At 38.4% G+C, this 22,988-nt stretch overlaps 1 protein-coding gene across 5 annotated transcripts in view; it reads right to left on the reverse strand.

Annotated features, from left to right (window-relative positions):
• The window catches only part of Nrxn3 (neurexin 3), a 1,486,512-nt gene that overhangs the window by 1,012,012 nt on the left and 451,512 nt on the right, over positions 1-22,988 (reverse strand). The window lies entirely within an intron of this gene.

The raw sequence follows: 22,988 nt of genomic DNA on the forward strand, positions 1-22,988 counted from the left end.
GTTGCTGTCCTTGTTGCCCCTGTTGTGATGCTGATGGTGACAGATGGAAAAGGACAATTCCCCCCTCACCTCCTCACCCCTTAATAATTAAGGATTCTATTACTTTCTTCAGGCCAATGCTGGGACATGGCTTTCCTGACCCCATTAACTTCACTTGTTTAGTACTATGCTTCCCAGTTCTCTCATTGACTGACAGACCCATCATGGTCATTTCCAAGGACTTTGGGGAGAGGCTAGGATGGTAGCGGGTAGGGCGTGCCTACTACACTAAGGGTAATGACACACTCTATCCATCCTTTCCTTTCCCTGCAAACTACTTACCAGTCCCTAAGCAGCTTCTGAGGACTTAACTGCTTGATAATGCCCCCCTTCCCCGGGAGACACATGCTGCTGCTGAATGGAAAGAGAGTTTCAGTGATTAAACTCACAGCTGTCGTTTATAGCTAAGACTAGATTTCTGAAATTAATTTGCAAATGTTCCTATCCCTAATCCCCTCCCCTTTCTGCTGCTTCCCGGTAAATATGTTCCCTCCCTTGCTTGGGGGTGGGAGATGGGAGTTACATAGCAAAGCTTTCCCTGAGTACAGCTGCAGCTCCACACCTCCAGTGTTGCCTACCACCCACAGATGGAGCCAGAGTTCCCCTGCACCACTTAGCTCACAAGGAGCTCAGACCAGGGAAGCCCCTTCCTGAGCTCAGCAGGTGTTTAGGGTCTACCTCACGGGTATCACAGTGACACAAGCAAAGGTATCACAGTGTCAGGTCTTATTTGTGTTTCCTAATGTGCACTTGGGAACTGTACTTGGATCCTAGGTTACCAATGAGACATTTACATCATCCCATATCCCAAACTCACAGCACCAGATCTGTGCAACTGGAGCAGAGATGATAAAACATAGTACCACTTCCTACTTGTTTTTATGTCTTTTAATCTTCTCGGAAGCAACTGGGGATTAAGTGGGTAGAAGGGCAGGTAGAGAAGTATATAAAACACTCACTTTTATATCCTAGAAAATAACACAGCTGTTATTGAGAGAAGAAGGAAAGGAGGGAGGGGAGAAGGAACCAATAATCAACCGCTAAACTTCACCGCCAAAAAAAAAAAGCACTTTAAATATGCATATAGTCTACTTATGTACAAACATCATTGAGTCTCCAGGTACATACATGATGCCCTCTACACTTCATACAGTAACATGAAGCATCTACTCCATCTCCTTATTCTAGAGTACTTGTCTGACCTGGTATATATCTTCAAATACATTCTATTTTCTGTTTCTCCCCACTACTCATCAAGCTCCATGAAGCCGAAGCTTTTGGGTTTTCCTCCCTCTGTGTGCCAATAAGAAATACTGGAACAGAAGAGATGTCCACGTAAAAGAATGTATGCTTGACTCCAGGCATTTTTAATGTAAAGGCTTGAAACTACTGTGTATTTTAAAGTGGATTACAATAACTGCCCACCCCTCTGGGTTGTAATAGTAAGATTACATAAGGTAATGACAATGTTTGCAGGGTGTCTAGCACATAGTGCATGCTCTATGAAACAGTGACTGATATTATCAAACCACAATCCAACTGGGCAAAAATCAATTGAAACAATTACCATCCAACTCTAGCAATAAGGAATATGGGGCTTAGAAAACTCATACACTGTGATCAAAGTAGAGCTGCTAATGAATGGGAGACTTAGGATTCCAACCCACCTCTCCTTGTGTGTAAGAGCTGCAGCCCATTCACCAACCTGCACTGTCTTTCATATACACCCTGAACCCAGGATTGCAAAGCTATGCAACACAAGATGATTGGAAGCAACTCCCGGAAGCAATTATCCTGAGTTCCAAATTCCTTAATCTAAGATTCATGGTGGCTTTATGAGTATAGTAAGTAGTTGTACATGTACCTCCACAAGATCCCCCTATAGGGTAATTTATCAGGTAATACAGAAGCTGTCAATTTGTCCACATGGAAATAGCTATGTAAAGAGAAAAGCCATTCCCAGGCAGGATAGCAGAAATCTAGGTTTCAGACCACAGTTTTGCTATCATCTAACTATGATGATTTTAGGCAGTGCATGCCTCACTAGTAAAACAGACTATTGCTAAGCTGACAGCTTAGCTGGCTCAACTCTGACATCTCCCAATGTTGTGTGAGCAAAGGAAATCAAGGACTTGAGAAAATGCTAATTGATAACTTAACATGAGCTAAGTTGGTGACTCCTCATACTCCAGAGGAGGACTCACTGAGGTGCTGAGAATATTCTACTTTCTACCTTTGACTACATACTCACAATGACTCATTCCTCACCCTTTTATTTATCTTGACCAGATCTTTCATTTCAAGAGGCCTCTGGGGTCTCTAGTCCCCAACCTGAGCCTGCATAAAAGGGGAAACATGTCCAACATATCAGTTTTGCCAGGGAATTGACCAATCACAGCAAGGACATGCTCCTGCTAAACCCAAACCATTACATCTTGCTTGTTCAGCTCCTCTCCAAAGATCCTGTTTATCTCTGGGAGCTGCCTTCTTCATCCTAGGAAGGAAAATCTGCCTTTCCTTTTGATTGTTCTGATGTTTACAGACCATATCACCATAGCATCCTCCTGTTGTTATTGGCCCTTAACAGCTATTCATGAAGAAGTCTGTTCTTTGCCAATTTGTGTTTGTTTTTCTCCTTTATGTATCAAATGCTACAAATATAGGACCTCTCCCTGTATCTTAAACTGGTCCACTTCTCTTCACATAGACTTATTTACTTTTAAATAGACATTTTTCCAATACCAACCCTTTCTTTTTATTTTAAATTTTATATTATCTATTATGTATACATTTTAATTATACATAACATTTTATTTTTTATAATAGATTTTTATTTAAATTAGAAACAATCTTATTTTACATATCAAACCCAGTTCCCTCTCCCTCCCATCCTCCCCCAACCCTTTCTTAATGAGTGCTTAAAGCAACTCCTATCCTTCCCACCCTAGAGACAAACTGATACCTAATAAATAAGTTTAGAAGATGAACAAGTTGGCCCACGCCTATAATTTTAGTACTTGGGAGGCTATGACAAGAGAATTACAATGGGTTTGAGTTTGGGCTGCTTAGTGAGACTGAGGTCAGCCTGAGCTACAGAGTAAAAACTGCTGTCGCCCCCCCCAAAAAAAACAGCAAAATACAAAGAAATAAATATATTTATCCATGTCACTCCACTGCCTGTAGCACTTCTAACAGTTTGCCCTTAGGGTAAATTCTAACTCAGCACCATACTCTGCTTCCTGGGAACTATATGATCAGTCTCTGCCTTCTCTTTCCTTCCTCCATCATTCTACACTTCCTCTGCGCACCTGACATCACAGACACACATGCTGTTCCTTCAACTCTAATTGTACATATTCCTTTCATCCCTTGGACTTTGCAACAACTTCTGCCTAGAGCGCTGAATCCACTCTTACTTCCATCCAGTTCAGCTCAAGAATCATCTCAAGCTGAGAATAGAAGAAAATCCCTGTAAACTCTAACATTCTAAAAGTGAATCAGTTTTTTTCACCATTGTACCCACCAAGAGCTAGCACTCTAGCTGGCATATATTTAGAACTAATATTTGAATGAATGATATTTTGAATACAAATGTGAAGAGCATTATACAAAAGAGCTTTTGTCTATAAACCTTGAAGACATTGGCCCTATGGATAAAATGACTTTATTTTCACTTTGGCCCTAAAGCTATGATAGTAAATTGGAAATGACATGTATATGTATGTGCCTGTGTGTTCACTTATTTTTGCAAATGCAGTGTGTGTGTGTGTGTGTGTGTGTGTGTGTGTGTGTGTGTGTGTGTGTGTGTGTGTTTGGCTTTTTGAAATGTAATTTTTGAAAATCAAAGCCAAAATCTTAATGGTTTCCACATGAGGTATACCCCTCCAAAGGCTAATGTATTGAAGCCTTGGTTCTCAGCTGATAGGTAAAATTATTGAGAAGTGACTGGACTATGAGTGACTGACTAATCAATAGATTGATCCGTTAACAGACTTACTACCTGAAAAGCTTAGGAGGAGGTGGTGGAAACTTTTGGAGGTGGAGCCTGTGTAAAAGAACTAAGACTAAGGGGGCATGCCATTTGGGGTTTGGGCGCGCTGACTTCTTGTTTCTCATGAAACAAACTGCTCTGTTATGGCTTCTTCACCATGGGGTCCACCTCACCTTAGCCCAAAAGCAGTGAAGCCAGCCAGCATAGACTGAAAATTCTAAAGCCATAAGCCAACATCAGTCTTGTCTTCCTTAACTTAATTTCTCAGACACATGTCTCAGAGATGAAAAACATTAAGATGTAAGTTGAGCAAGGGTTTCATTACCTCTATGAGGAAAGGCTTTACTCTGTGCACTGTTTTGGGATAATCTGGCTAAACCTGGGTCTACTCTCTTCCATATTCTTCCCTCATATACAGCCAATCTTACATCTTCAATAAGATCACCATGCATGCTTGAGAAAGAGATTTTGTTTGAACGGGCTTTCTGTTGGTTAGGTTTTAGTCAAATTGACACAAGCTAGAGTCATCATAAGAAGGAACCTCACTTGAGAAACTGCCTCTATAAAATTGACCTATAAACAAGTCTGTGGGGGTTTCTCAATTGATTATTGATATGGTATGAGAGGACCAGCTGACTGTGGGTGATCCCTGGACAGGTGATCCTCGGGTGTATACAAAAGCAAACTCTTCAAGCCATGAGTGAATAAACCAGTAAGCAGCAGTAAGTTGTTCTATGGAGTCTTATTTAGTTCTTTCCCCAAGGTTCCTTCCTGCCTTGAGTCCCTGTCTTGTTTTCTCTCAACAGATTATAACTCATGATATGTAAACCAAATAAACTCTTTCCTCCTCTGAAAGTTGCTCTTGGTCAAGTTTTTATCACAGCAACATAAGCTAACTACAACCAGCTCCTAACCAATTCATCACCTATGATCCTTAGGGTGGTTTCTGTGCCCCTGTAGAACTAAAGACATATTTTATTATTTGTATTCTTTACTTACATAATTGTATTTATTCTATGGTAGGCTTTCAAGTGTTTGCCATTAAACAGGAGTAAATGGTAGTGATAAAACATGGCTATTTGTAAGATTCTATAGTTTCATCTTTACCTAACACCCCTTCAGCCTCAAATGCTCCCTTTGTTAATCTCTCCTTGCCTGCACATTTACCCACCATTATTCACTCTGTGTAGTTAACTTAGAGAGAGAAGTTCCTGGAAAAATCCTACCTGAGAAAGCTCTCTGGAGGAGAAAAAATCTAAGTTCCAAACTTCATCAGCATTAAGCAGTCTCATTTTCTTCCAAACATTCTTTTTACTTCTCTAGCATTGACCTTAGCCTTGACATTGTCAAACTCTGATTCGCTTTTCTTAGGAAATTATATTTTAAATTAAAAAAGAAGCCACGGTTTCTGTGAGAAAGTCTGGCTGTAAGCATGAAATGTCAATACGAAATAAAGATGTATACATGGAAAAAAGAACATACATGCTAAAAATTTTAAAAAGTATGCTCTAATAGGTGACCACATATCTAAGAATATTTGCACAGCACAAATTAGTCTTGAGGAGGATTTTTTGGCTTTGTTTTTATTTTTTACGAAGAACACTAAGTTGGGGGGGCTGACTCTTAGAAGAATTAGGGGTGGCAAATATATTCAAAACATATTGTATGAACCTGAAAACTGTGAAAGAACCAAAAAAAAGAGTTTTTAAAATAAGATCTTGTAAGTCTTTTGATAAAAAGTGAGTATCCTCATGCCTTGAGCCTGTCACCACCACCAGACCTGAGTTTTATGTGTTATGTATGAGAACATGGGACATAAGGTAATAGAGTAGCCATTGTCATAGCTTTCTGAGACTGCATCATTTCGTTTGGAAAACACAGCACGTATTTTTCAATGCCAACTGAAAGTGAGGTACAGAGGGGGAAAAAAGTAAAATTAAGAGGTCAATCAGCTGAAAAACAGGAATCTGAGTATTAAGAGAACAGAACTTGCAGTAATTAAGCCTGAATACCAGAAGCTCAAATGCATATCCTTCAAAGTACTGATAAAATCTCAAGTAGAAAAAAAGGATTCCAGACTTGAAGATCAAATTGATACAGTTCAGTGATCTTTAATATTCATAAAAGCAAAAGAGATAACCAATTCTCTCATACTCTTGCTCTTGGAGAACCCATACCAGATACTTTCTCATTGGCTTTTCCTAGTCTCACTCATTTGGACTTTGTGGAAACAACTCTAAAATGTTGCATCAAATCTTTCTCATCTCTAGATCCTGGAGCTGATGATCTTCTAGAACTATCTCTTAGGGATAAGGTGCCATCTCTTTGAGACTTTCTAAAAGGACAGTCACAATTACTATCTTCATGAATATCATGGATCTTTTCTTATTTGGTCTGGAAGATGTCTTTGAAGCCAGAAAAAGAAGATCGATTAGAGCTGCAAAGTACAAGATGGGATCATAGATCATAGAAAAGGCTGGAATCTTCTCTGACGCCTGTGACATTAGAACAGTCTTGGATATATCAACATGGAGGCATGTTGAAGGTTAGAAGAAAGGACCCCTAACTGGTCTTCTTTGACCCATTTATGATAATTTAATGATACATCACGTAGTCAACTAGAGTAAGCTGAATCTTAGCAATTTTCTCGAATTCTCACTCTTGTGAATTATAATCCTGCATCCTTTGCCCATGCCTTTTTGTTACCACCTGTGATAGTCAGTATAATATTAACCCACTTGACTTGGTACCTCCCACTATAGTAGATAAAGCATATTATCCCCTCTGTCTTCTCGTGGTACCATTAGCTATAGTGTATATAGTATACCGTTCCACTTATCTTGGTGTGGTACCTTTCACTAAAATGTTTATCTTGGTGTGGTACCTTTCACTATAATGTTTATGATAGAGTATTTCAGCTTTCTTATCTCAGTAATTTTCATTATAGTTGATAAAGCATATCATCATATATGTCTTTGCTTGGTGCCTTATCTGTAATGGGTAAAATACATTAGCCCACCTCATCTTGCCTTGTAATATTCAACTATACTGGCTAAAGTATATTAGCCTACAAATGATGACTTAGACACAAGATTTTGCTCAATCAAGAGAAGGTGAACAGAGGAAAAGAGTGGCAATGTGTGAACTGTTGACTAGTACCAAAGGAATTAAATGATTTTGTGCTGTCTCTTGCATTGCTAATTTAGGCCAAGAGTAGAATGTTCCCTGAGTGTTTTTCCACCCAAGGAAAATATGAAAACAATGAAACAGACCTGATTCAATCAGGAAGCCTTGAGCCATGTCCAAACATTTCCCAGCTTGTAACTGAGCCACTCCAACCCATCCACAGATCCATGGGTATAAAATTTACATAGTTTGTTATAAGCCACTAACTTCTGAGGTAAGTTGTTGACAACATTCCTGAGGCAATAGCAGGAAAGTACAGCTATTGTAAAATAATTAAAAATGCTATTTTGAAGATTTCGTTATTATTTGATGCAAAGGTTACATAGTGCTAAACGGAAATCATGCTAAAACTATGTGATTATGAGATAATTTCTGCAAAAAGTTTAGAACTGAAAAAATGGAATTTAAAATTACTTATAATAACACTAAGATATATTTTATAGATACATTCATTGCCACAAAAGAATAGAACAATACATATAACTATGTTAATAATGTCCATTTATGATTGGTATATTTATGTTGGTTTTAATTCATTTATCTTTGCCTGCCATTAAATACTAGGCTAATTTTGATTATATTAATAAATTTCTCTACAGGCTACATTTTCTACTGTGAACATACATTACTTTAATAATAATAAAAATCAATGTTTGTTTTTAAAAATGAAGATCAATGACCTATAATGTTGTCAATAAACCACTAATGATAACTCTTTATGGATTTCTTCCAATAGTGGTAAGTATGCCTAACAAAGCTATCATCCAGAGATTGGTTTATTGAATTGTCTCTTATGAAGACAGAGTAAAGCCTCTGAGAAAATCCCACATTAGACAGAGAGTGGCACCATTGTGTCTGTCAAGTCATTTTCCTCAAGCAGCCGTTGCTAGTCTCCCACAATGTATTTCTCACCTATTTCAGCCAATCAGTTTCATGGTCATAGTTTTCCCCATGACCATGAAACTATTAAACTATTAAACAGGTAATAGTTTCCAGGCTATACAATATGGTTAGAGAGATCATGGGATGCTGATCTCCCCCATCCTAGGCAATACTTAGCTAGACGACCACTAGGTACCAACCACCCTGTGGTTTTCGGTAACCCTTAAGCCCCTGTCCAAGCATCCTGAATAAAGAGAAGTTGATTTCATAAAAGGTAGGCACTATTGCTATATCAAGGAGAGAAAATGTAAAGAAATTACTCTGTGTATGTTAATTATGGAACAATAATAAGAGGATTAATAAGACATAGGAGAAGAGATAGAAGGAAAAATATAGGGGGCTGGAAGGTGAATGGAACAAGAAGTGGGGGGAAGCAAAGGGTTTCACTCATTAATCTCCCTTTACCTTCTTACAAGGACACTCCTGGTATATACAACAAGGGTAGAGAGAGATGCCTGCCTTGTATAGCAAGATGGCTTCTCCTATTTCCTTCCTGGTCTACATGTCCCTCTGTTTCCAGTAAGTACCATGAAATATTGTCTCTGTTTATGATGCGCAATTACAAGAATAGTTACTATAGGTCTAAAATGTTATGCTCAAGTCTAGTCTCCCTTGATATTCTACTCTAGCCAAATCACTATTTCTGCCCACCAGAAAATTCTAATATATTGGAAGGGGGATCAGATATTCACCAGGCATTAAGCTCCTATGGATGCATAAAATAATAAACTAGAATGTGAGCTTGAGTGAACTTTAGAATTATTCCCACTAAAGTAGACTTTAATTAATCCTTTCATTATTTTCCTCCACAAACTTGACTGAGTTCCCTTTCTGACTTGGGCATTAGGGACACAAACTTAATGGTTCATATTCCAGAGAAGGAGACACACAAGGGAAAGAAACATTACATAGATCTAGGCTTATAGATGAAATACTGTGAGTAAAAAGTATTAATGTGTGCATACGTGTGCACAATATATGGCTATAGATATGAATTGGGCCATGTTGCAGTTCCAAATAAATTTTGACAGAAATAAAAAATAGTTTTGTCTTACTGGTTGTTCTCTTCCCATGCAATTCCATGTATCCTTAAGACTTCCACTCCTCTACTATGAACTGTATAGACAGCAGAATGTTGCTAACTCCTATCTCAGCTTTTGCATCATGTCTGCTTCCTGAAAACCCAGGAGAATTGATGGGGTTACAAGAAAACAGAGACTATCTTCTCCTTTTCACAGATTTTCCTTCCTCCCCTAAATATTCTATCAAAGTATAGCAGAAACACTTCTGGGCTGTGCTAAGAAAAAACACGCCTACTTTTAGTGTCTTCTAACAGAGTAACTATGGCAAGTTATTTAATCTTTTGCGTTGCCTAAATATAGATGCTATGATCTTCATAAACTTCTTTTAAAATGGAACAAGAAAAGAATACTACTTACATATTAAATAGTTACAAAGGTTACAGGCATTGTGCTAAGATTTTTACATAATACCTTAGTTAAGCCTCAGAAATGCCTCAGAAACATTTTAAGAGAACAGAAAACAAGTCAATGTGTCTTAGAGGTGTTAATAGCACACTCAAGAGCATATGAAATACATGTGATGTGATGAAGTTATCAATCAAATCCAGTTGTTTCCCTTTAACCTTGTATATCTTAAGTATCAAATTATACAATGTGAAGAGCAGCACGTTTTTCTCCATATATATATATATATATATATATATATATATATATATATATATATATATATAGAGAGAGAGAGAGAGAGAGAGAGAGAGAGGGGGGGGGTTTCTCTGTGTATCCTTGGCGGTTCTGTAGAGTAGGCTGGTACATTTGAATCCAGAGATCTGACTGCCTCTGCCTCCCAGGTGCTAGAATTAAAGATGAGTGACACCACCACTGCCTGACTCCCTTTTTATATATTCTTAAGTGTTCATTTCAGTTGATTTGATGCCTCTAGTACAACACTATATTCCATACTTCAGGTTGGCCTTTTAGAGGTTTTTATCTCTTCTGTGGATATGATCAGAAATCTCCATGTTCAGACGGCTTCTTTACATACCACTTTTCAAACAGACCTCTTGATAATGTAAGATTTACTAGCTAATGTGAAATAAATAAATGGACTACTAAATATGAAAATTCACAAAGAGCCACTGAATTTATGTACAGAGACTCTGAGCTTTACTCTTCCAAGTTCTCACTCTCAATGCTGCAGAGAGACAAGCTCACAGGCATAATGAGCAAGGGGACCTTGTGACATTGATCCAGGATAGACAGCTCTGGACCAGTATTCAAAATGCTGACTTCAGAGTCCTCCTGTGTCTATATACTACCCACACAATAACAAATCATATCACCCACTTTGACCTCAGTTCTTCCTTTATAAATTATGAGCACCAAAATAGTTGACTTCTTAAGGCCCTGACAAGCTCTGTCATCCTGTGATTCTATATTAGGTGCTACTTAGCAAGACTGTGATTTCCTCCCCCCCACAAGTAATATCCTGAAATATTCCAACAGTTAAGTCTATGTTCAGTTTTGCTTTTGAAATGTCTAGGGTCACATTGATAAATAAGATGAGTTAATAAATAAATAATCTATTGTAGACCAAATACATGTTTGCAGGATAAAAAATAAACAAATATGACTCTTATAGGAAACAGAGGTCCACCATCCAAACATGTAGTACTATGTAATGTCCATCTTCACTACTGCTCCAATAATGCACCCCTGTAGCTTAGACAGGCATGGCTTGTTGCTAAACAAGAAGCCATTCTCCACTTTAACGAACACGTGCCCTCTTCCTCTCTGCCCTGATTTTATTTAGTGATTACTGATTATTAAGGAACACCAAATCACAACATGTAAGGACCAATTAAAGAAACTAGTGACTGGAAACTCCAATTTAAAAACCAGAGATTTCTTTAAACATCTAAGGTTGGGTATTTGTCTTTAAACAAGGGTTTTATTTATCTTGATTGGCTCTATCATCTCCAGTGTTCATGTCATAGAAAGCACCTGGGCTAAGTGTGCTCACTTAGGTTTATCTAATGTTGCTATTCTCTTTTGCGGGCGGGGGGGGGGGGGGGGGCAGGGGGTGTTTTGAGACAGGGAATTGCTTTCAAGGCAAGGTCGAACTTGTATCCAGTATATTTCCTACACTGGCCTTTACTGCTTAACTCCTGCCTCAGTCTCCTGAGAGAGATACTTGAAGATGTGTGCCATTGTACCAGTGCTAGCCAATACTTGTTCATTGAGTAAATCCTTATGTGGGTTTCAGAGCCTGAACCAAGATCAAAAGAAAGGCGTTAGAGAAAGAGAGACTTCTTGTACTTTTGGAAATAAGTATGCCGGCCCAAAAGGAGGAGGGGGGAAGAAGAGGAGGAGGAGACATCAATTCATGTAATATAATTTTTTTAATTTTTACCATAAACATACATTTTATGAAAGGGCCAAGTCTTTCTTGCTTAGATAAGAACAGAGTATTGATCATAAAAGTGCAGCCTCAGGGCTAAAAGACACAGAAGACCAGCTGAACTGTCTTCTAGCTGGCTAGTCTTACTTCACTTATCCATGGGCAACTTAGTTTATCCTTGACCCTCAGATATAGATTAAGAATGAAAACGGCATTTCTCTTCTATAGCTATTGTAATAATTAAGCTGCCCACTTCTAGTCATTATTATAAATCATGGAACCTTGGAAACATTCTCATAAAACATTTAGGAAATTTTTTCAAGAGGAAATATATGCAGAAGATATTGAATTAGGATCCAAAACTTACTTTGGCGGTCCTTTTTATCACACACACACACACACACACACACACACACACACACACACACACACACACACACACACACACACACACGGTTATCTATCCCAAACCCCAGTGGGTACTTCTATTCCTTGATTGGTTATCATGATTGTCAAATAATTTCTCTCTCTGGCTTATCTTTGTGAAGTCCCACCAGAAGTGATTCTGTCTCATAGAGGCTACAATGCTAGGCTGCTTTGAAAGAAAAAAAGTTTTAATTCAGATTTATCAATGGGACAAAGAAAGCAGAGACAGCTGGGTAAAGATGATGACTTTGATCATCACCCTGCCTTCATGGACATAGCAGCACTAAGAATCAGCTACTATCCTCAAACCCAGAAAGGATGTCTTAGGGGTGTAAAGAATTCAACTAAAAAAAAAAAAAATCAGAGCAGTTATCTTTCCTTTACAACATCGCTGATGGTGATATAAAGCATGTGCCAGCCTTAGCTGGTGCCAGGATGTGGCCACGAGCAACTATAAGAAAATAATATTCGAATACCAGCAGGCCACAGCAGGAAGTTTCAGACAAGGGGCCTGTGGAGAAGATTAAAATCTGAAAGGCACAGAACTTTCTTTCCCCGGGGGAACAAAGAAGGGGGGCATGCTAATCCCACGGATTTCATAAGGTTTCTGATTTACTAGCCTCTTAGAAAGCACTGTTGGGGATTGTCATTTTGATGGGAAGGCCTTGCTGTAAAGGTTAAACATGCTAAGAAGCATGAAATGATCTTCTCCAAGAAAGATCGCATCTACTTGCCAGAGAAATAGCCGTCCAACAGCCCACAGGAGGGGGGCTTTCAAGAGTCATTCATACCCAGGGTTTTCAGCTCTAACTTGATATTCCAAAATACTCTCTGTTGGACTGAGTTTATTTATCATTTGTGGGGTACAAAAAACAGGAAAGGAAATAGAAAAAAATCTGTTGCATATCTTCCCTTCATATAGCTTTTCTCTCCATCGGTTGCCAATGTTTCAAATAAATTGCTGAAAACTAATTGAACAACATCATAATGCCACATAAATCATGGAAATATAAACATGTATCTTCACAGAATAGTCTCAGATAATGTTCTTGCTTCAGAATATTCAATTCTAGCATAACCAAATTGTAGATCCAAGAAGATTTTATTCTATTACATTCAATTTCTTTCTAGTTGGAGGCCCCAGTTCTTCATTTAAAGTTTAGAATAGGAGTGGCTTTGCTAGATATATTAACCTTTGTTCTACGGTCAAGATACATAATTTTGGTATCTTTTGTACACTGTTGAGTTTTCTTGGGACCAACTCAGTTTTAAGTTTGGGGATTGAGGTGTCTTATTCATGAGGATTACATGTCTACTCTTTCCTACCTTTAAATTATATTGATTTAAAATAGAACCCATGATACAATAAAGTGGAGGACTATCTCAGACTTGAAAGAGACAACTATACACATGACTTAGGCACACAGGCATATACAGCCCTTATAATTACCATCAATGCTGTAAAGTGTGAAGGAGAGGACACAATGGGAAGAAATTAAAACTGTAACTTCCCACCTTTAATGAATTGATCTTTCAGTTTAATCTTAACCTTAATCTGGATACTTCTGCAAGATGACTAGGGACAAGGTACAACTAATTTTCCCACTGAGTACATGCCAAAGCTACACTGAGCATGCCACAACCATAACAGACTCCTAACACATGTCTGTATACCACCCTCAGACTATTTGAAATGTAAAGAAAAACACTCTTGTGTGTTATCATGGTTTCCTCTTCCTGCTTTTAAACTGCAGTTGACAACATATGCTGAAAGAGGAGAAAACTAGGAAAGCCCCAGTGCCTCCAGAATTTATTTTTTACCATTGTCAAATGACTGAATTTCTGGTTCAGAGGGGGCCACATTGGGGACACTGTGTTGTAGAACAGAGCATCCCAACAAGGCAATTAAAGAGCCATTCTCAATATTTTAAGTGTAGGTATGAAAACCGAAGCACAGAGTGGCACCAAAGCAGATGTCAGTGAAACTCCTTGCAGCACCCCCTTAATGGTAGCCTTATTCCTCCTCACTCTTCCCAAGATCTTCACTTCTTCAAGACAGCCACAAGAAACAATTTATTTTGATGGACACACCCTTGTTTTTATCTACTGCTGGCCACGTTCTAGATAGGAGCATCACTAAGTCCTTTTGACATTGCCCCTTCTACCTCTATTAGGTGTGTGTCCAAACAGCTTCTATTCTACCTACCTCAATTAGAGCTATCTCTTTTAATGCCAATGCAATATGCACTCATGTATATGGACCTGCTAGCTTTTTGTATATTTTTCCCTTCTGCTTAGAATAATATATTTCCATTCCTGGGAGATAGATTTCTCACATCTTCAACCAAACCTCATCTCTAGCACTATACCATCTTTGATGATTCCCACGGAATTTCTCTCTGCATTTGAATACCATCTTTCTTGGACACCAGACCAGTATGTTCTGTTTATGAAAGGAATCATAATCTACCTCATATTAAACATACTATCTGGCACATAGCACATACTTAGTACTTTGGAATGAATTGGGCCTTAATTTCTTCAACTAGAGAGTGGTAATAATAATATATCATCTGCAGAAAGGATGTGGAAAATGGCCCAATGCATATTAAGGACCCAACATAAAGCAGATGTATAATTCCTTTCAATAAAAAGTAGGCCTCTTAACTTTCTTTTTCATCCAAACTGGAGCAAAGAAGGATTCGTCAATCTGTGAAAGGAACCATGAAGCCAGCAATGATAGAAACGCTTGCAATGGTCCCCTTGTGTTGTGTTCTGAAGCACTTGTTCCTCATAATTAAGCAGCATCTCGATTTATTGTACTATAATAGGCAGATGTCTGCTGGCAGTTAAGCCACTTTTAGCAAACACAATAACAAAGGTACTGAGCAGGGATGTAAATGGCCTTCACGTCCCTGCTTTTGAGGATACTGCAGCCACTGAGGGCATAAGCAGCTTTCACTCCCTGCACCAAACGACTGACAGACCCTCACATTTCTCTGGCTGTGTGCAAAAGTATGGCAAACTTTAAAAAAAAAAAAAAGAACAAAGGATTTCCTGTGTCCACACATGCTATTTGCAGAACAACAAAAATATATAGTCTCAACCTCTTTTGGGGACAACAGGAGCACTGTAATCAGAGCCCCTCAGACTACAACCAAGAGAAGTGACTATAGGTCATGCTCATTCATGGACCATGATACATCTTCGTGAGAGCACTTGTTGGTCATAGGGAAGGGACACTTGAAGAATAGAATGAGACAAAAGATTAAGTTCGTGGGGTGTGCTGGATGTCAGCATAGACTCATCGAATGGCATAAGCAACCATGCATATGAAAACTGGGGTTTTGATTGACGTCATTGAACTGCATACTTCATAGGCTACTCCTCAGATGCATGTCACTATCCATACAAAGATCACAAACAATGGGCCAGACTAGAGATAGCTTTTTAATTCTCTGAAGAAAGTCCAGGCTATATTTATTAATCTATAAATTAAATCTTTTGTATTATAAACCTAAAATTCACCCCATACAACAAAACACTCATTTTCTTGGACAAATGCATTAGAAATGCAAAAAATTCATTGCACTGTTCATATAACTGGAGCCAGCATCCTGACCAAGAGAGGTCTGCAAACTGCAACGAATAAGGACTCCCAGTCCTCTTCTGCCCTTCATTCACCTTTATTCCTCTGCTTGGGAACAGAGGGGACACTGCCAAGCTGATGACATTTGAGAATCAGAGTTTTTGAGTTGAAGGGCCCTAAGAGAGCATGAAACCGATTGCCTCATTTTATTCTTGTAGAACAGAGAGGCCAGAGGAACCAAATAACTATCTCAAGGTCGTATATCTAAATGAAGGATCTGGGTATCCGGGGAGGTAGGGAGCTCAGGTACACTGCAGAACCTGTCCTCAGTGGCATGGAGACAAATGGAAACAACCAGCACAGTTGTATTTGACCTTGGAGTCCAGAGCTACTGTTGCTCCCACACTAGTTAGTTATTCTGTCTAGAACAGTTGATAAAGTGGTATGCTACGTTGTCACATCTTACTTTCTAATTGCTATGTTTTTCTATTCCTATGATTACCCCTTGAACTATCATACTTTTTAGATGACATTAAATTTTAAAGATTATGTCTCTATCCTCTCTGCTACATTGTAGGCTCATGGAGGACACAGAAATATGTCCTTTACCACTCTGTGTCTTCAGGACCACATTCCCCATTTTGATGTGGAAAGAATCTGAATACTTGCTTATTGAGTCCTGTGCCAAGGTTGGAGTTCAATAACAGGCATTATAGTTTCATTTCCTAAAGTCATATAGACCCAATGCTACAGAAAATAAAGTCACTGAAGGTAGGAATGTGTTGAATGTGCAGAGATTTGGGTTATTTACTGTAATATTGTACAGATTCCACAAAGCAGATTTGAGATATTCATTTTCTTGTTCTACTTGCTATCTAGTTGTCCAAAGAAAATATCAGTGTGTAGCCCTGTCATGATGCAAGATGCTTTCACACAAAGACTCTCAGGACTTGGTTCTTGGAGAAAATGTACAAAAAAAATGCCAAGGACAGTGGTGATGTTATTTACTGAGATGGGGGAAACAGAAAGTAAAATAACTTTGATGTACAGAAGAAGGACTCAGATTGCAGTTGTCATCTAACTTTTTAAACTGAGATGCCAAAGTGGAAAATAGGGATGTAGAACTTTGGGTTTCCATGTAGAGTCCTAGGCTAGAGATCCCAATTTTTGCATGACTAGTACAAGGATGACTTGTGATGCTGTATGTGGCAATGAGTAAGAGCACCAAAGGGAGAATGCAAACAGAGACATGAAACAGAGACCTGAAGTGATCTAACACTTAAAAATCACACAGCATGAATATGTGTATAACAAAGTGCTAGAGATTATGGGCACATCAATATCCCTCATGCACTGTTTCTTTCCTTCATTTATCTTGGAATTCAGATTTTGTATACATGATGAAAAAGGCTTCTTAGTGTGTTGTGAAATGAAATGGAACAGGAGCAAGCAACCATAAATTCTAACTACTCTTTAGATAAAGTAGTATCAACTTCTCCAGGCTACTAATTCTCCACCTACCAGGATGAGGATGAATCACAGATGACCCCAGTGCAATCTATTCACCATATTGCTTTCTGACTTCCTGATTCCCATGAGATATATGTGTGGCATTCACAAGACACACTCCAGTCTCACTGTGGCCTGTGTCTCTGCCTTTCCAGGCAGAATCTGCTGCTAGTGTTGCTGTTATTACTGCCACCCAGGAGCACATGGCCAACAAGAGAGTTGACTGAAAATGTGGCCCTCAGTAAAGATGAGAAATAGATGCTGATACCATTCTCTCCACTTGGAACAAGCCATTTAAGAGACCTCATATCTTTATTCTTGGGTTTGGGCACATGCATATTACAGATACCAAAATTTCAGAGGTTTGGGAGAAGCATACACTATCTTAATTTCATGACTCTGCAAATCTTGAGCACAGCCAAAGTTTTATTTCAACACTCATCAGGATGGCCAAAATAAGGAAACATAATAAGAAATATGAAGCAGTTTCAAGTGGCTGGAAGTCTAAAGCCATCAATGCCCCTATGGGTCAGGGTTCCCTGCCCTTAACCATAGAAGAATGAACACAGGGGAATGGCTCATTATGATTGTATTAACTGACATATGTATAAGCATATATGTGATTTATATGTATGTGTACACACAAATATTCACATGTGTCCATATAAATATATAACAGGAAGATAAATTTGAGGTTTCAATGATATTCAGTGGGGAAAAAGAGAACACACATTGTTTCTATAGCCTGATAATATATGTACATGAGAATAGCCACACTCTTAAAACAGGAAATGGACTAGCCCTAACTTATTTGTTAGTTAATTCTGTTAAAGCCTTGAGTGGTTTTTCCCTGTTTCTAGGTACTTGATTTTCCAAAAATTATTTAATATGTATCTTAATTATTTTATAGCAGCAGTTTTCAATCTTCCTAATGCTATGACCCTTTAATACAGTTCCTCATGTTTTAGTGACTCCCAACCATAAAATTATTTTATTGCTACTTCATAACTGTGTTTTTGCTACTGTTATGAATGATTTGTAACATAATTATCTGATATGTGACCCCAAAGGGGTCACTATCCATAGATTGAGAACAAATATAGCATAAATATAGCATAAATATAGCATAAAAGTTTAAAACTGTAAAGGAACCACAATGGCCTCGGTGATTTGTTGTACCCTCCCTTCACCTTAAGTAAAGAGGGCTTTAAAATTAACAGAGCATTTAATTTAAACAATGCAAAAAGCAAGTATCACTTTTTGCTGGGAAAAATCTAATCCATTATCCTGATTTACACAGAAGGCTTGGATTTTTTTACCTCTCTAAAGCACTTGAAAACTGAACTCCATCTTCCTTCTTGGGAACTGTTTTAGTCTACCATGAACATTGCCCTATGTGAACAAAACTCATCTGAACAGGGAGAAGGCCTATGATTCTACAAAAACACTGTCCTGATGGGGACAGGATATGGAATCTATAGCATCAAGTTTTTCCTCATTATTATGAGGAAAAAAATCCTCAACAAGAGAAAATGTTGAAATATATTCATGTACTTTGGCAGCCTCTGTACCTAAGAACTAAAAATTCCTGTTATCAAGATCTTGACCTTGGGATCTCAGTGAGGTGGTTTGAGTTCACAAAATCTCTCCTCTTGAGGATCATTCTAACAGGTACATATGCGTGATCTGGCCTATTTTATTACAAATGACTTTCCACCTGGACAGAGAAGACCACTGTGGGGACAAAAAATACAACAATATGAAATAGGCCTATTATTAATTTTGCAAAATGAAAGTTCTAAATCAGAACGTTCAGAACATGAGATGATCTCAGTCACAGTGGCCTGGGGTCCCTAGAAATGTTCTGTTTTCCTCTCTAAGATCATTTGACTGACACTTTTCCACACAGCCATCTTGTGAAACTCCACTTCCTTGACATCATGGTTAATTCTGCGAATTTCAAGAAAAAGCAAAATCTTTAACCAGGAAGTATAATATGTTCATTTCCTAGGTAAATAACTTAGGCATAGAACAAGGGCTTCTATGTCATCTTGCTAATGAATAACAGAAGCAATACAGGATTCTAGGTCTGTCTGACTCTAAAGCTCTTGCCTTTAATTATGAGGTCATTTTGCCTCCAAACACTGTGTTTATTTTTCTTGACATAAGTATGGACATTTCCCCCAAACAAACCCCACATACATTTAAACAAAGCTATTTAAAAATGAACATAGAAAGTGCAATGGACTCAGATTTGGCTTGATGATCCACTATGGAATTGAATTCTCAGACTTGCAGAATACTCACCAACTGAATTCACAGGTTAACCACAGTGAAAGGTAAACTGCCCTATGTTAATGATGGTCAAGAATTCATAGCTTTCCAAGAGAGGAAAATTCCAGGACAAAATAAGACAGATTCAGTGGTATTTTTAACCACTATAAAGCATTATAGGGACCAGCTAAATGGCTCACTGGATAAAAGCACTGATGGCTGAAGTTTAATCCCAAGAAAGCACCTGGCAAAGAAAGAACAAATTCCCACAAGATTGCCTCAGACCTCCATGCTCCTTCCACTTCCCCCATACACACACACACAAATAAATCAATGTTAAAAATATATCATAGGACTTCAAAGAAGAACAGGAAATCTACAATTGATTACAATTCAGTAGCTACTACAAGCTTTTCCTTTTAGGTTCCAAAGGTGGCTCCCACCTCATTATGAATAGGACACCAAAAAGGCCAACAACAATAATAATGGACATCAATATCTGTATCTTTTTAAAATAGTGGCAAGCCATGCTGAAAAATGCTAAGTTCCATATCAGGTCAACTTTCAGAAGTCTGTATTTAGAGTTTCTTCTCTTTGCAGAAAGAACTGTCTTGTAAAGGAAAGAAATAAAGGTGGTCCAATTTAACTAAATAGAAAGCCAACCCCGAAAAATACCTTAGTCTCCATCCTTATGTATTTCCTAGCTCCCTTGACTTATTCTGTTATTTAGGGAGGGCAACTTTAACGTAGAGGTGACCATTAAGCCAATACCATTTAGATGATTGGCAATTTTCAGTCAGTGTCATACCTGAGCCATGTCCAAACCTCAACTGAAATTTTCATCATCAAACCCCTATTGCCTCAATTTTGTACCCATTGGATCCTACTAATATCACCATTCTCACTGTGAGATGATTGATACAGGTGACCCAGTGACATAAGTGCTCAGTAGGGCACAGCATCTTGGGAACTGTCTCAGTCTTATTATAGCTAGTGCAAATGACTATTTTTAGGTTTAAGATTAGAGATTCCAGGAAAAAAATAGAGAAATACTAGAGTAGAGTATCTGTGATCAGGCTGACATTATGGTTGATGGGGAAATATTTCTTAAACCAAAGGGGCACATGGTCCTGTACAAAGAGAATGTGAAACATTCTTCCTTCGCTATTACTTGTCAGAAATGCCTATAGATTCTGAAGATCTGAAGTGGGAAACACCACAATTATACTAACCATAGGAACAAGAAAATCCAAGAACCTCTGGACCTTATTCCCCCCCTCACCAGTTTCCCCATATGAAAGTGGCCACTCTACCTTTCTGCCCTAAAATGTCCCACAGACAGTGCTCATAACATCTACTACACATTAAACAAATCAGACATTACCATTTGCTTCTTTCAGATGACCACATAATAGTCCTCTGAACTGTGCTCAGATACTTGTTTGCTATTTTTACTGGTCACAGTGTCTGGAAGGTTATAGGCTTCAAAAATGTAGAAAAAGTAAAGAAAAAATACTCAAAAGTCTCCACAGAGGAATCAGTTTCAGTGAGGGAAAAACAATGTCATTGGAAAGCTCTATTATATTCACTAACAGTGAAGTCCCATCATTTTTCCACTCCAATGATTCATTCTGAACATGGTGTCAGGAACAATACAGGGGCAAAAAACAATTAGTGGGGGAACAAAACAATCAGCTGAACCGTCTGGGACTTGAGCAATGTATAGATCAAATGTCTTAAATTTGCTAAGCTGCCTCTCATTTGGCCAAAATGGATGGCTCTTGGCTGCACTATACCAAGAATAATTGTCCCTCATATATCCCCAATCAGCTGCCTTTTAATGACGAGTCAAAAGTGACAATGTAAAAGATGCAGTGACTTTCATTGTACTTGGCCAATTTTGGACCATCTCCCACTGATTTGCCCTTGGAATAGGTGAGCTCATAAACACCTTGCACAGCTGGGTACAGTCACTGCTTCCTGCCTCTACACCACAAGACTGTGAGTTACAAGAGGAAGAAGTGAGAAGTCTGAGGCAGCCTTATGTTCTGACACTGCTCTTATAGACGGTGTAACAGCCCCAACACCTTGGCTTACATCAAATCAGTTTCTTACATCCCAGAGGTCAAATGACCTTTCTATCTCTCCAAACCAGCACCAGGGTAGGCTACCCTACAAAGACATTTGGAAAGAGTCCAGGCACTTGACAGACTTAGCAACCCCATGTGGCCTATTTTATTCCAGATGGCTGCCTCCTCTTCTTAGCTCATATTATGGTTGTTGCTGCTTTGAAAATGCAGTGGATTAGAATTTAAATTTAAATTCCAAATCTACAAGAAAGCTCTCTTTTTCTCCTTCACCCTGATATCCTGTGTCTTGTTTTGGTGTGGCTGTAGGGAAGACTTTCAGTTCTTTTGAAAAATTGGCTTCTGAAATGTGAAGAGCCTTTAGTATGTGTTAGTGATTGATTTATAATTGGTTATTTGTATCAGCATCATCAAAGGAAAGGTACAGAGAATCAGGAGGACTTAGGAAGGCTTGTTATTCTCTTGATGTATTGCTGTGGAGCTCAGGAGAAGCCCTCTCTGAAAGCAACTACTTAATACCACTCCAATCCCACCCAGTGTCTCTCCCATCATCACCGTTTCAATCCCAGGACCTTGATTTCGTATTATCCTCAGCAATGAAGCCACTCAGACATGTCTTTCAGTCATTCTGTATCTCTCCATATCTTCCTCCTCGGACCTCTAACAGAATATACATTGATGTCTTCTGCTTCTTTTGTAACAGCTTGCACTCTTTAATCAAATGAATGATAAACTCCCCTAGAATAGGAAGCATCTCTATTACAGATTCTAGATCCTAGCCTCAAAACTGTAGAACTGAGGTCCTCAGAGTAATTCAAGCATTGGGTAAAGTGACCATTTATTGGAAGGGGGTGATTACAATCCATAGCCACCATGATTTTGCGTGCCTCTCTAGAAAATAGAGGAAGCTGCCACCTGGACACGGCTTTCAAACAAGAATCTCCTTGTCTTGCTGATATTACTTTTGTTAACTTCCATATCTTCTTCTTCTTTTCTTAAACTGTCCATTCCATCACCACAAATGTTTACTCTTTCTTTGGGAAAACACTTAAATATACTTTTAGCAATTTGAAATATCATTGCATTATTAACTGTAGACACGGTGCTTTGCTCTGTGACCAGCATTAATTCTTTCTAACCAACTTGTACCTAGTGATCAGTGTGACCCCTTTTCAGTTCCTCCCTCCACTGGCCTTTGGTATCCACCATTCTACTCTGTACTTAATGCATAAGTGTAACTTCTTAAGATTTTTCATATAAATGAGATCATGTAGATTTCTCTCCATGCCTAGCTTAGTTGAATATAACATCATCTAGGTTTGTCCACCATGCCACAAATGACAGAATGTCCTATTTGTTTTGTTTATTTGTTTAAAGATGATAGTATTCCATTCCATTTTAAAAGCATGTCTTTTTGAGATTTTTTTAATTTAAATTCTTTAATTACTACTCATATTTACATATCCATCCCATCTTCTTCTTCTTTGCACAAACTGTGAGCTGAGTGCAAATGGAAAATGTTCAT

Source organism: Cricetulus griseus, chromosome 5 (assembly GCF_003668045.3).
Source record: "Cricetulus griseus strain 17A/GY chromosome 5, alternate assembly CriGri-PICRH-1.0, whole genome shotgun sequence".
Lineage (NCBI taxonomy): Eukaryota > Metazoa > Chordata > Mammalia > Rodentia > Cricetidae > Cricetulus > Cricetulus griseus.